Raw genomic sequence first — 14,377 nt, 5'->3', positions numbered from 1 at the left:
ACCGGTATAAATGTGAATACCGGTATGACATTGTGCCATGATATGGATTTTGCCATATTGTGCAGATCTTGATCAATTTAATAAATGTATTAAATAAGACATTTTTGTTTTGTTCAAAATTTCTAATCAAGTGATGTGGGCTAGTTCAAAATGTTTATTTGACTAAAAACAGCCTTTTTTAGCAAAGAAAAAAAAACTAGAAGCATGATGTTACACGCTATCTGCCTGACAGTCAAAGTCAAAACAAGCATGCGCAACAGCAGAGTAAGAGAACATTTAGTGAAGTAAACTCCTTTCCTAAGTGAAAGTGTCCGAAAATCTGGTGCCAATCTGTAAGCAAGCATTGAGGATGACTGAAGACAAGGGAAATAAAGCTATTGAGGTTGATTTGCAGGACGACAAAGAATTGGTTAAAAAAAAAAGCTTGCCTCCTCTGCCATTTGGAACTGGTTTGGCGTTAAGATATCCGACCTCGACCAAAAAAAAAGTACTGTAAGTTGTGTGACGCATTGTGCTAGCCAAAAGGTGGAAACTACAGCAATCTTTTTCACCACCTGAAAACCCTGCATGTGCACGTATATGAAGAATCTACCAGAATGCGAGCAACAAATCCCCGGAGCAAGTCCCAAGATATCTTCAAACCAGGCCTGCACTCAGCTATCACTCAAGGCATCATTCGGTAGTGGTACTCCATATGACAAGACGAGCAAGAAGTGGAATGAGAACGAGTACAATTACGTATCACATAGCGAAAGACATGAAACCAATTCAAACTGTGGAGAAGGACGGTTTCAGAAAGTCGATTCGAACTCTAGACCCAAGATACGAGACCCTGAGTCAAATACTTCAGCATGTCTGCCAGAACTCTACCCAAAATGTTGGGACAGAGTTGCCAACGAAATTCGTAACGCTGCATTCTTCTCTACCACTGTCGACTTATGGCCAAGCCGGACCACAAAGCCCTACATTAGCCTCCCGATTCATTACATTGATGACAACTGGAAGCTGCAAATCAAAAGCCTTCAGACCTCTTATTTCCCAGACAACCACACTAGAGAAATAATTGCAGTTGGGCTGAGGGGGGCATTTTCATCCTGGGGCTTGAAAGAGTCTCGTCAAGTATGTATGACTACTGACAGCGGATTGAACATGATCAAAGCATTAGAGCTGAACAAATGGACAAGACTAGGGTGTTTCAGACACAGGCTACACATTGCCATTGGTAAGTTTTAACGTCTAAAAACACAGAGCTAGTTAGAAAAACAACGTAACTTAAAAACAATATTAATTAAAATGCAGAATAACTATTGTACTCTTAATTTCCTCTGTTTAAAGTTATAGCTGATTACACTGCCTGATCCTTCTTATAAGTTAAGCCAAATATATACAGCTATATAAATATATAGTATTTGTAAGTGTGTGCAATATCCAAACATTATTGTATTTATTTATACATTAGCCAATGGTTTCAATATATGAATCTATCCTCGCAATAAATGATCCCGTTTTTTAAAGCAACATAGCTCTCTTAATCACAACAGTTGTATGTAAATCTATAGATGGATTACATTTGTAATCATGTCCAGAGTCCATACTGTAAATTGCTGTAATTACAGCAGATGCAATGTTATTGAATAAAAGTTGATTCAAATGTAATTATTTTTCAAATTTTTACTTTTTCCAGAGAGGAGTGTCCAAAACGAACCTCGGGTTTCCCGGGCCACAGAAGTGTGCAAGAAAGTGGTCAGCACATTTTCCTATAGTTGGAAGAAGCAGAAGGTCCTGACAAAGTGCACAGGATAAACTGAGCCTCCCCTCCACAAGCTCATCACGGAATCCCCGACAAGGTGGGGATCTCACCTGCAGATGATGGTAAGAGTCCTCGAGGCAGACAAAAAAAGCACGGCACCTTGCACCCTCCTGGCAAGACATTGAGGTCTTTGAATCTATCACGGCAGCACTTAAGCCCCTCCAGGATTTCACAGATGCCCTGTCAGGAGAGACTTACGTGAGTGTGTCCTATCTGAAGCCCGTCCTCCATTTGTTCAAGGCGGAGGTTCTGAAATCAAATGAGGGCGGAGCCAAACTGACCCGAAAGATTAAGATGAGGGTCCGAGATTACCTGAATGACAAATACACCGACCCTAAAACAGATGAGCTGCTCACCATAGCTACCTTTCTGGACCCACGGTTCAAGACCACCTACATCACCACTGAGAAGCTGGTGGAGGTGTAGGTGAGAGCTGCCTCAGAGACAGAAGCCCTCCTGGTAGGGAACACAGATGTTGGAGACTTCTCTCTTGAAGAGGACCAGAGTGGGAAAGAAGCTGGCACTGCTCCACAATCAGCAAAGAAGTCCAAGAAGAGCCTTGGGAGCTTTTTTAAGAAAACCAGTAGTGCACCGGCCTTAAGAACCCAGAGACAGGTCATCGAGCAAGAGCTGGACAGCTACACTCTGATGATGGCAGCAGACAGTGAGGCTGATCCTTTGGATTGGTAGCGAGTTCACACATTCAACTTCCCACAAGTGAGTTGTCTGACAACTCTATCTGAAATACTTAGGCATCCCTGCCACAAGTTCACCCTCCGAGAGCATTTAGCACTAGGGGCAATGTGGTCACATGCCACAGAGCAACTTTGAAGCCAGAATCTGTCAATAGGCTGGTGTTCCTGGCACAGAACTTGTGAAGAGGGAGCCAGTGAATTGTTACATGGTAAACTGAGAAACATACACGCTGTCTGGTTAATGCTTGAAGAAGTTAGTTTGAAAAGGTTAACAACTTCAATTCAAAATGACTGGTGTTATGCTGAAAAAAGACTGCACTTATATTTAGCAGGAAAAAGTAAGCCATTTGTAGCCATTTTCTTTACATCCCAAGTACTTTAAATATTTGTTTATTGAATTTTACTGCATATTTGTTTTCATATATTTTTAAAGTTTCATGTTTGCACAGGATTACGCAGAAGTAAAAAAATTATGTGCAATGCCCCCTTTGTTTCTATAACGTTAAAAGCAATATTTTGTCATTTATTAACTTTGAAGGGCTCATAACATGTATTTAAAAAAAACTATTTAAATTTTTTTTAAACAATGGTACAGTATATATATATGTTATCGTCCGGACAGTAGAAAATATTGTGATATTAATTTTTGTTCATATTGTCCACCCCTAGTCCAGACACGGCATTCTCACTCACACCTGACTCCATCCAGATCTGACCCAGCTCATTACACGCCTAGGAACAAAAAGACGACCCAACATACATTATGTTTTACAGTCAGGAAATAAGTGATGTTAGTAGTCAAATCAGAGTTTATTTGAAGGGGTGGGTATAATTTGTGGAACGTTCCAACAGGAATCTGCAGAATAAGATACCGCAGTGGGCAATTTAATTATGTTTTTCACTCACCACGTTTATTCCGAAAATGTCGCTCCTCACTCTGGTAACCTATGGACAAACATTAAGAATAAGTTAAGTGGTGAGTTTATGCCTATTCGGCAGATAGTTAGCTAGGTAAATTGATCATGCTACTCTGTTTGCGTTGTTTGTTGGCATCCTTGTACTTTACGAAGTTTTGGAATAGATTCCTATTGGAACGTTCCACAAATTTTACCCTGTCTATTTGAAGTGCATTTCACATGCGTCTCGAGTACACACTTTACATCCTTAAAAAAGGGAATAAAAGAATGTCGGGAAAGAGGAATATGCAGTACTGACTGATGACCAGGACTTTGTTTCAAACTCATTAAAGACACACCCTCGTCTACTTACAGCAGCCATATTTGTCGTCGGTCCAAATGATTAGTCAAGCAAGGGAAGTTTTCAACGTAAGCCCCTCAGCCCTCGTTTTTAATAGAGTTTGCGAGTGTACAATTATGTTCCCTTTTTTAATAGAGTTTGTTTTGTGTACAATTATGTTCCCTTTTTTAATAGAGTTTGCGAGTGTACAATTATGTTCCCTTTTTTAATAGAGTTTATTTTGTGTACAATTATGTTCCCTTTTTTAATAGAGTTTGCGAGTGTACAATTATGTTCCCTTTTTTAATAGAGTTTGTTTTGTGTACAATTATGTTCCCTTTTTTAATAGAGTTTGTTTTGTGTACAATTATGTTCCCTTTTTTAATAGAGTTTGCGAGTGTACAATTATGTTCCCTTTTTTAATAGAGTTTGTTTTGTGTACAATTATGTTCCCTTTTTTAATAGAGTTTGCGAGTGTACAATTATGTTCCCTTCGGGGCCTAAAATGCCCCATAATTCAATTCACGATTATTGTACTTCCACTAACAAAAGTCCGCCAAAAATGAAAACCTCAACGTTAATATGGAGTCAACATACAAGTGCAAGTAAAAACGAATGTAAATCAGTTCAATTGTGCTACTAATGCACAAACACATCTAGTTTGTTTGGGTTAGCTTTTGGAAATTGTAGAAATAAAACACTTTCCTTCTTCAGAAGTTCCAGCTAGACAGGCTAACGTTAGTTAGCTAATTAATTTGCTAGCTATCATACAGTAGGCGTATAAATAGTTATATAGTTAATATAATTAGACATGCAATCCTAATTGACTGTAGCTCATATAAAGCACCCACAAGCTGAAAACACAATCATTGCAGGATGAACAAGTGACGAATTTCAAACACAAATTTCCGGGCAAGGCAGTCCATTTAAAAATAATTCCTTCCTTCCATCTTCGCCCTGCAAGTGTATACTCGTCAGATGTTATACATCGGAAGTGTCCACTTCATTTGAGGGCTGAGGAGTATACACTTGCAGGGCAAGTGGCGAGGAAGGAAGGAAGGAAGGATTTTTAAATGGACCGCCCTTGCCCGGAAATTCATGTTTGGAATGCAGCCCAGTACTGACAGTTCTGCTCTTAGAGCAGCAAAATCTAGGTCTAGTTGAGCGGCAGTGCTGATAGTTTACTTGAGCTGCTTCTGGACCAGCAACATCAAGATAACACAGTACAGTTCTGCTCTTAGAGCAGCAGAAGATCCAGTTGACTAAAACTACTCTTAGAGCAGCAATACCTACTGTGATTGACACAGTTATGCTCCAAGAGCAGCAGAACTCTCTGTGCATTCATGCTGTTACAGCAAAATATTTAGCTGGCTAGTTAGCCTGCAGGTTTAAATTGTTTACCATCAAGCTAGCTTGATAGTAAGGCTAAAACTGCTATATCTAGCTTGCTAGTTAGCAAAATTAAATTGTTTTCTAAATTGGTAACTTAGGCTAAACTGTTGGCTAGCTAACATTAGCTAGAAAAACATTTTAGCAAACTAACTTTAGCTTGCATCACATTTAGTATTTAATAAATTATTTAGACTAGCTGGAAACAGGACATTAATGTGCAAAATGAATAACTTTCTAGCTATATTCAACTTACCTTGGTTTGCTTTCTTGCTACTTGCTCCTGCAGAATTTATTTTCTTAATCTTTACTTTTCACCCTCAAATGCTTTCGAAACCCATCAAGTGACACATCTCCTCCTCCACCTACTCTTAGTTTGGTATTCTTCTTCTTCCTCTATGATATAACAGTGGTCCGCAAATCAACGTTAAAAGGTGCATGCCGCCACCTACTCTGCTGGAGTGTGTTGCCAATCATGGTTTACAACATTTCTAAATCCTCCTACCTAACTCAGTACTTCTGAGAAAATAGAAAAGAGCACTACTAACTTCTAATTAACCTTAGACCTTCCACCATTCCCAAAATTTCTTCCAACCCCATCCAACATCAATGACCCTACACTTCAATCTGTCCCTCACTTCAACATACTTACAACAACAATATAACAACACATGCTCCATCATTTCATCTACCATACACTCCAGACACAAACCATTCACATGCTTGCCAACCAGATATAATGACGAGTTCAATGTACAGTGTTCTAAGCGCAATCGAGCCAACACCACCTCTTCCTTCCTAATCTCACCTTTGAATCTTGGTCATCAACCTTTCTTTGGAGGGCATATAAATGCCGGCCCTTGTGCTCAGTGTCCCATCTCTTTTGCCACACATCTATAAACATGGCTCTGATCTCTACCCAATGGAACATTAATATAAATTGTATCTCCAATCATAATCCTTTTGTTTAAGTAAGTAACATGTTTAAGTAAGTAAAACTCCCATGAGCAATATTGAGGCGGCTTACTCTCATGCTTACCCAATAAAACCACACTAAATCACAGATTTGGCAAATCACCGTGCACGTTAGGCTACACATCTTGAAATATATTGAGACAAATTACAGACCTTCAAGTAGCAAAATATAACTCAATTTATTGAACTATAACGACACAAGGCGAGACCCAGATGCAGACACGGGAGGCAGATAGTTTGAGCTCTGATATTTATTATAGTCCAAGGGGTAGGTAAAAGGCAGGTCAGGGACAAGCAAATGTCAGAACCAGGAGGACGAGAAAAACAAGAGACTGGGGTAAAACAGGAGCTAGGAGGAAAACGCTGGTTGACTTGGCAAACAAGACGAACTGGCACAGACAGAAAACACAGGTATAAATACACAGGGGATAATGAGGAAGATAGGTGACACCTTGAGGGAGGTGGAGACAAGCAAAAGGACAGGTGAAACAGATCAGGGTGTGACAGTACCCCCCTTCTATGGGTGCCACCTAGCGTTCTACCTGGACACATACTTGGTTGACCAGGGTGCCGGCGGTGGAAGTCAGCAATGAGTGCTGGGTCCAGGATGTCTCTAGCGGGGAGCCAGCACCTCTCCTCCTGGCCATAACCCTCCCAGTCATCCAGGTACTGGAAACTCCTGCCCCGTGGTCGAACACTCAGGAGGCGTCTCACCGTGTACGCCGGATGGACATCGATGACATGGGGAGGAGGGGTGGGTCTGGAAACAGAAGACAAAGGGCTGTGAGACACGGGCTTAATCCTAGACAGGGTACGGGGTAACAAATGACGAATAGCAATGGAACTAAGGACTTTAGAGATGGGGAAAGGACCAATGAAATCGGGAGAACTTTTACAGGACCCACCCAAAGGGGCAGGTCCGGTGTTGATAGACATACCCTCTGCAATAGCGAGGAGCCGTAGTCCGGTGGTGGTCCACTTGTCGACGATACCTGGAATTGGTCATGAGAAGCGCCGCCCAAGCTCTCCTCCAGGTACGCTGACAGCGGCAGATGAACATCTGGGTCGAGGGTATGTTGACTTCATGCTCTTGTTCTGGGAACAACCCCATGGAGCACTCGAAAGGGGAGAGTCCCATGGCCAAACAGGGAAGAATATTCTGGGCATACTCCACCCAGACCAGTTGTCGACTCCAGGTAGTGGGGTTGGTCGAGACAAGGCATCTTCTTGATGCACCCATCCCGTTAGCGGGATAATTTGTCAACCACTGCTGAATTGCAGAGCGCCAAATTCAAATTAAATCACTAAAAATATTAAATGTTCATGAAATCACAAGTGCAATATAGCAAATCACAGCTTAGCTTGTTGTTAATCCACCTGGCATTTCAGATTTCAATAAAGCTTTTCGGCGAAAGCATACCAAGCGTTTATGTAGGCACATCTCTCTCAGTAGGAAAAATATTACAAACAGCTAGCAGCCAAGTAGATTGGTCCCGAAAGTCAGAAAAGCAATAAATTAAATCGCTTACCTTTGATGATCTTCTGATGTTTGCACTCATGAGACTCCCAGTTACACAATAAATGTTCCTTTTGTTCCATAAAGATATTTTTTATATCCAAAATACCTCCATTTGGTTAGTGAGTTATGTTCAGAAATCCACAGGCTCAAGCGATCACGACATCGCAGACGAAAATTCCAAATAGTATCCACAATGTTTGTATTATAAACAAGTTTATAATCAATCCTCAGGTTGTTTTTACAATATATAATCGATAATATATCAACCGGGAATGTAGCTTCTTCAGAGCGAGAGAGAGAGAGAAAATGGATGCTCCAAGCTTTTGTGCATACAAAATGCTGCGGTCACCCAGCCATACAATGACACGATGTGATCTTTCTCGCTCATTTTTTAAAATAAAAGCCTGGAACTATGTCTAAAGACTGTTCACACCTAGAGGAAGCCATGGGAAAATGAATCTGGTTGATATCCCTTTAAATGGAGGCAAGGCATCCAATGGAACAGAGAGCTTTCAGGAAAAACAGCACTTCCTTGTTGGATTTTCCTCAGGTTTTCGCCTGCAATATCAGTTCTGTTATACTCATAGACAATATTTTGGCAGTTTTGGAAACTTTAGAGTGTTTTCTATCCTAATCTGATAATTATATGCATATTCTAGTTTCTGGACCTGAGAAATAGGCATTTTCAATTGGGTATGTTTTTCAGCCAAACACGAAAATACTGCCCCATACACTCAAGAGGTTTTAAGGTTGTTTCCAGGTCTTGGTTCGCTCGCTCCTGGCCGTTGGATTGGGGGGGGGGGAATCCGGAGGACAGGCTGGCCGACGACACAATAATGGTGCAGAACGCCTTCCAGAACCAAGACAAGAACTGAGGACCCCGGTCGGAGACCATGTCCATCGGGAGTCCATGGATCCGGAAGACATGCCGGAGCTGGGTCGTCTCTTTGGCAGAGGGTAGTTTGGGGAGAGCAATGAAATGGACGGCCTTTGAAAACCGATCCACTACCGTCAGAATGATGCTGTTGCCATCAAATGGAGGGAGCCCAGTGACAAAGTCCAGGGAAACATCGGACCAAGGACGATGAGGGACAGGTAGTGGCTGAAGGAGGTCAGACGGAGCTTGCCGCAGAGTTTTATTGTGAGCACAAACAGTGCATGCGGCAACAAAGACAGAGGCATCATGAACCATTGTAGGCTATCAGAAACGTTGTCGGAGGAAGGCCAGGGTTCGACAGGAACCCGGGTGGCAGGTAAGCCTGGAGGAATGAGCCCATTCCAGGACCCGGAACTGGACTGAATTAGGGACGAACAACCTGTTAGCCGGGCCCCTCCAGGGGCAGGCTGGGAACTTGCGGACCAGGGTGTCAATAACCCAGCCCACTGAATCCGCAAGGCGGTAGGCAGGATGGTTTCGGCGGCAGCGGAACTGTATAGGCGAGAGAGGGCACCAGGTTTCACATTCTTGGACCCTGGGCGGTAGGAAATGGTGAAGTTGAATCTGGTGAATAACAGAGCCCACCGGGCCTGCCTGGAGTTAAGTTGCTTGGCTGTGCGGAGATATTACAAATTCTTATGGTCAGTCCAAACCAAAAATGGATGTTCTGCTCCTTCAAGCCAGTGCCTCAACTCCTCCACTGCCATCTTGACCACCAGAAATTCTTGGTTACCTACATTGTAGTTTCTTGCTGCAGAATAGAGATGACAAGGCACAGGGATGGAGCTTTTGGTCCTGGGCAGACCGCTGGGACAGGATAGCCCCCACTCCAACGTCAGAAGCATCAACCTCAACCACAAACTGACGGGACGGTCCGGATGGACGAGGATGGGGGCTGTAGTGAACCGATGCTTCAGGTCCACAAAGGCTCTGTCAACAGCTGGGGACCATGTGAACGGTACCTTGGGAGAGGTGAGCGCAGAGAGGGGGGCTTCCAGGGTGCTGTAGCCTCAAATGGAACGGCGGTAGAAATTGGCAAACCCAAACGTTGTAGCTGCACCCTGGACGTAGGTTGGGACCAATCCTCTACTGCTTACAACTTTTCAGGGCCCATCTGGACATTTCCCTCAGCATTGACATATCCCAGAAAGGAGATTGTAGAACATTGGAACTCGCACTTCTCCTCTTTCATAAATAGCTGGTTCTCCAGGAGGCGCTGAAGGAATTGTCGAACATGGAGGATGTGTTCTTGGGCAGAACGGGAAAAAAACTGGATATCGTCGAGGTAGACGAACACAAAACGATTTACCATGTCCGGGAGCACATCGTTTACCAGGGCCTCGAAGACAACGGGGGCGTTGGCGAGACCAAACGGCATGACTAGGTACTCATAATGTCCACTGGCAGTGTTGAAGGCTGTCTGTCTTCCACTCATCTTCTTTGCGTATCCGAACCAGGTGTTAGGCATTCCGAATGTCCAGTTTGGAAGAGATGGTAGCCCCCTGGTGAGGTTTGAAAGCCGATGAGAGGAGTGTTAGGGTGTAACGATTCTTCATCGTTATGTAATTAAGACCCCAGTAGTCAATGCATGGATGCAGGGTCTTGTCCTTCTTTGCCACAAAGAAAAACCCTGCGCCGGCAGGGGATGCAGAAGAACGGATGCTTCCAGCAGCCAGAGAGTCCTCAATATACTCCTCCATGGCCTCCATGGCTGGATAACGAATATAGCCAACCACAACGTGGTGTGGTGCCTGGGTGAAGGTCAATGGCACAATCGTAGGGACGATGCAGGGGAAGAGAAGTAGCCGTGCCTTGCTGAAGACCTCCAGGAGGTCATGGCACTCTGCAGTGTTTTCTTGGAGACAAGAAAATCCCAAAACAGGAACATGGGGGGAATCAATGAGGTGAAGCTGTATTGACTCACTGATTGAAATTGGCCTATAGCATACTGTTTATATTTTAATGCAGTCATCTCGGTTTTCATTTGAAGCGTCTTTTTCCATGTCACTTGTTGGTTTCAATTGCAAAGACATTGACAACTTTGTATTTGTAGTCAACTGTGTTCTGAAGTTATCGGTGGTCACAGAGAGACGGATAAACTATCTGATGCTATGTTTAGTGGAGATCTGTGTATAAACAGACGTGGGAGGGCAAAAATGTAACAGTTTTCATATAGTGAAGGAGAGTCGGACCAAACTGCAGCGTGTCGATTGCGATCCATGTTTATTTAAACAAACGTAAACACGACTAAACACGAACACTACAAAACAATAAACAAAACGAAAACCGAAAAATAACATCAAACAAGGACATCAAGACACTCAGGACAATCACCCACGACAAACTCAAAGAATATGGCTGCCTAAATATGGTTCCCAATCAGAGACAACAATAAACACCTGCCTCTGATTGAGAACCACTGCAGACAGCCATAGACTTTGCTAGATAACCCCACTAGCTACAATCCCAATACATACACACCAAAACCCCAAGACAAAACACACCACAATACAAAAACCCGATGCCACACCCTGGCCTGACCCAATACATGAAGAAAAACACAAAATACTTAGACCAGGGCGTGACAGAACCCCCCCCCCCCCCCCCCCCCCCCCCAAGGTGTGGACTCCCGAACGCACCTCAAAACAATAGGGAGGGGCCGGGTGGGCGTCTGTCCATGGTGGCGGCTCCGGCGCGGGACGTGGAACCCACTCAGTCAATGTCTTAGTCCCCTCTCCTCGCGTCCCTGGATAGTCCACCCTCGCCGCCGACCATGTCCTAGTAGTCCTCACCCAGAAACCCACTGGACTGAGGAGCAGATCGGAACTGAGGGGAAGCTCGAGAGTGAGAGAAAGCTCGGGAGTGAGGGGAAGCTCGGGAGTGAGGGGAAGCTCGGGAGTGAGGGGAAGCTCGGGAGTGAGGGGAAGCTCGGGAGTGAGGGGAAGCTCGGGAGTGAGGGGAAGCTCGGGAGTGAGGGGAAGCTCGGGAGTGAGGGGAAGCTCGGGAGTGAGAGGAAGCTCGGGAGTGAGAGAAAGCTCGGGAGTGAGAGAAAGCTCGGGAGTGAGAGAAAGCTCGGGAGTGAGAGAAAGCTCGGGAGTGAGAGAAAGCTCGGGAGTGAGAGAAAGCTCGGGAGTGAGAGAAAGCTTGGGAGTGAGAGAAAGCTCAGGCAGGTAGGTAGATCTACCAGATCCTGGCTGGCTGGTGGTTTTAGCAGATCCTGGCTGACTGGCAGATCTGGAAGAGTCTGGTTGACTGGCGGATCTGGAAGAGTCTGGTTGACTGGCGGATCTGGAAGAGTCTGGCTGACTGGCGGATCTGGAAGAGTCTGGCTGACTGGCGGATCTGGAAGAGTCTGGCTGACTGGCGGATCTGGAAGAGTCTGGCTGACTGGCGGATCTGGAAGAGTCTGGCTGACTGGCGGATCTGGAAGAGTCTGGCGGATCTGGAAGAGTCTGGCGGATCTGGAAGAGTCTGGCTGACTGGCGGATCTGGAAGAGTCTGGCTGACTGGCGGATCTGGAAGAGTCTGGCTGACTGGCGGATCTGGAAGAGTCTGGCTGACTGGCGGATCTGGAAGAGTCTGGCTGACTGGCGGATCTGGAAGAGTCTGGATGACTGGCGGATCTGGAAGAGTCTGGATGACTGGCGGATCTGGAAGAGTCTGGATGACTGGCGGATCTGGAAGAGTCTGGATGACTGGCGGATCTGGAAGAGTCTGGATGACTGGCGGATCTGGAAGAGTCTGGCTGACTGGCGGATCTGGAAGAGTCTGGCTGACTGGCGGATCTGGAAGAGTCTGGCTGACTGGCGGATCTGGAAGAGTCTGGCGGATCCTGGCAGACTGAAAGATCTGGCTGCTCCATACTGTCTGGCGGCTCTGGCTGCTCCATGCTGACTGGCGGCTCTGGCTGCTCCATGTAGGCTGACAGCTCTGGCGGCTCCTTGCAGACTGGCAGCTCCTTACAGACTGACAGCTCCTTGCAGACTGACAGCTCCGTGCAGACTGGCAGCTCCTTGCAGACTGGCAGCTCCGTGCAGACTGGCAGCTCGGGCTGCTTCATGCAGACTGACATCTCTGTCTGCTCCATGCAGACTGACAGCTCTGGCTGCTCCATGCAGACTGACATCTCTGGCTGCTCCATGCAGACTGACATCTCTGGCTGCTTCATGCAGACTGACAGCTCTGGCTGCTCCATGCAGACTGACAGCTCTGGCTGGTCCATGCAGACTGACATCTCTGGCTGCTCCATGCAGACTGACAGCTCTGGCTGCTTCATGCAGACTGACAGCTCTGGCTGCTTCATGCAGACTGACAGCTCTGGCTTCTCCATGCAGGCTGGCAGCTCTGGCTTCTCCATGCAGGCTGGCAGCTCTGGCTTCTCCATGCAGGCTGGCAGCTCTGGCTTCTCCATGCAGGCTGGCAGCTCTGGCTTCTCCATGCAGGCTGGCAGCTCTGGCTGCGCTGAACAGGCGGGAGACTCCGGCAGCGCTGTAGAGGAGAAAGGCTCTGGCTGCGCTAAACAGGCGGGAGACTCCGGCAGCGCTGTAGAGGAGAAAGGCTCTGGCTGCGCTAAACAGGCGGGAGACTCCGGCAGCGCTGTAGAGGCGGAAGGCTCTGGCAGCGCTAAACAGGCGGGAGACTCCGGCAGCGCTGAAGAGGAGGAAGGCTCTGGCAGCGCTGAAGAGGCGACGCGCACTGTAGGCCTGATGCGTGGTGCTGGCACTGGTGGTACTGGGCCGAGGACACGCACAGGAAGCCTGGTGCGGGGAGCTGCTACCGGAGGGCTGGGGTGTGGAGGTGGCACAGGATGGGCTAGACCGTGAAGGCGTACTGGAGATCTTGAGAGCAGTGCTGGCACAGGACGTGCAAGGCTAGGGATGTGCACAGGAGGCCTGGTGCGTGAGGCTGGAACCAACTTCACCAGCCGACTAACACGCACCTCAGGACGAGTATGGAGCGCTAACCCAGGTGCCATCAAATCCCCGACACGTTCCGTCGGGCGAATTCCATGCAAAAAGCACCAACTCCCTCATTTCTCTCTCCTCCAATTTCCCCATTAACTCCTTCACAGTCTCTGCTTCGCTCACCTCCAACACCAGCTCTGGTTCTGGTCTCCTCCTTGGCTCCTCACGATAAACAGGGGGAGTTGGCTCTTCTCCTGCTGCACCTTTGGGCGGCTACACTCCCCTGGTTTAGCCCAGGGTCCTCTCCCGTCGAGGATTTCCTCCCATGCGCAATAAGGATTTCTGGACATCTCTTTGGGCTGCTCCTGCCTGTTGACACGCTGCTTGGTCCTTTTGTGGTGGGTGATTCTGTAACGGTTTTCTTCATCTGAAGGAGAGTCGGACCAAACTGCAGCGTGTCGATTGCGATCCATGTTTATTTAAACAAACGTAAACACGACTAAACACGAACACTACAAAACAATAAACGAAAACCAAAAACAGCCTATACTTGTGTCAACTAACATCAAACAAGGACATCAAGACACTCAGGACAATCACCCACGACAAACTCAAAGAATATGGCTGCCTAAATATGGTTCCCAATCAGAGACAACGATAAACACCTGCCTCTGATTGAGAACCACTCCAGACAGCCATAGACTTTGCTAGATAACCCCACTAGCTACAATCCCAATACATACACACCAAAACCCCAAGACAAAACACACCACAATACAAAAACCCGATGCCACACCCTGGCCTGACCCAATACATGAAGAAAAACACAAAATACTTAGACCAGGGCGTGACAAAAAAAGCATCTAATGACGCACTTAGCTGTTCTATGAGTGGTGTGAGGCAGGCGTTACA

General features: G+C 46.2%; 1 pseudogene; it reads left to right on the top strand.

The window, feature by feature from the left end:
* Positions 1-579: 579 nt before the first annotated feature.
* LOC149980868 (E3 SUMO-protein ligase ZBED1-like) lies at positions 580-2,500 on the top strand (annotated as a pseudogene).
* Positions 2,501-14,377: the final 11,877 nt, after the last annotated feature.

This window comes from Oncorhynchus mykiss, chromosome 9 (assembly GCF_057628025.1).
Source record: "Oncorhynchus mykiss isolate SJ-2025 chromosome 9, ASM5762802v1, whole genome shotgun sequence".
NCBI lineage: Eukaryota > Metazoa > Chordata > Actinopteri > Salmoniformes > Salmonidae > Oncorhynchus > Oncorhynchus mykiss.
Note: the sequence above shows the minus strand (reverse complement) of the source record. Positions and strands in the feature narration are given on the sequence as shown.